The following is a 1,555-nucleotide window of genomic DNA, read 5'->3' as shown; positions in this document are numbered from 1 at the left end:
TGTGGAATTTTGTGTTCATTGGACTAGGAGCAAACGGTGGATTTGATTTAAATCAAACTGATTTAAATCACGATTTAAATCACTAGTCAGTAAGGCTTGATTTAAATCCTAGTTTTCTACATAAAGACTAATTCTTGCTGGTATAACTTTAATATGCAAGTAGATGAAGATTTTTAGAATAACTTTTCATATTAGTTTTTTTATCCCCAGTTTAATAGGTTAATCATTCATATTTGGACAACTTTTCTGTTGTACTTAGGAAGGAGAAAAATAATCATTACCTTAATAACAATTTAAATAGATTTATTCAAGTGAAATAATAACATTCCAGCATATGTTATTTGCTTAAACAAACATCCATGTTTGTTAACTAATTTGGCTAAACAAAATATATATATTTTAAGAAACTTAGACTGTCAGCCCCTTCCTCCTCACACTTAGTTTCACTTTCTTCTTGTGCAGATCTATTCCACGCCAAACAATCAGAAAAATATTGTTTCTATTCTATTCACTGAACTTCTTGAAACTTAGCAATGAAGGGGTTGATTCTGTATTCATAGGTTTGTAGAAGTTAGGATTAAGGTCTTTTTCTTAACTCTGTTCATGTTATAACATGTTTGCTGTGAAGAAGAGGCTTGTGATCTCCGCTGAGTCAAATTCAGTTTTGAGAACTGCAAAAGTAAACCAAGCATCTGTGATATCTTGTAGGCAGAGGGGGGGGGGGGGCAGAGTGTTGCATGACTGCACAATTGTCAGTTAAAGTAACGCAACGCTGTATTTCTAAAAGTGGCCTGGTCAGGAAGGGAGGTGTATCTTCTGGAGGCAAGTGGTTAAACTGAATTTTACAAGGTGAGGGTTCACATATACTTAGACATTTACATGTCCAATGACACAGTGATGTCTTCACCTAGGCCAGTTTGTGAGTCTTCAGGTCCCCCAGTGCTGGCATGTTTACTATGGGAAGGTTCAGTAGCCTCCTATGATGTGTCCCCACAAAAGTTATGGTTTTAATAACCACTCTCAGGGTGAAGTCTTGCTTTAAAGTATATGTGAACTCTTAACTTGTAAAACCCATTCACCTTAAAATATATATGAAAGGTAAAACATGCATGAGTCTGATAATTGGGAGCAGGCTGAATTCCTAGCACAGCTAGAGAACTGGGCAAGCTGTGCACTCATACCTAGTGTGGTCAGTTTTTAATAGGAAAGCAGAGGGGAGTGGCAGGAGCACCATGGTCTTTACAAAAAGGAAGCAATACAAATGAGCAGGATATTTTCATACAATTGCATGGTACAGCAGACGCATATACGGAATATGAAATGTTGGCTTTACATATTCAACTGAAATTTAGAGGAGAGCTTGTTCTTTCGAAAAACACTCATTGGCCAGATGAAAATAAAGGAAATTAAGCCTGAAAAAAAAAAATGAAGCCACCACATTTAATTGGTAAGCTGCAATGTAATGTTTGCTTTTGGGTTTAATACCACTTTAGTGACCGTTCAGGATTGTGGCGTTGGCTTTAACATCCCTCACCTGCTGTGCCAGGATTGGTGA

This window comes from Staurois parvus, unplaced genomic scaffold (genome assembly GCF_062004578.1).
Source record: "Staurois parvus isolate SC_StPar_1 unplaced genomic scaffold, SC_StPar_1.0 ptg000351l, whole genome shotgun sequence".
Lineage (NCBI taxonomy): Eukaryota > Metazoa > Chordata > Amphibia > Anura > Ranidae > Staurois > Staurois parvus.
The sequence above is the reverse complement of the archived record's forward strand: the minus strand, read 5'-3'. Positions refer to the sequence as shown.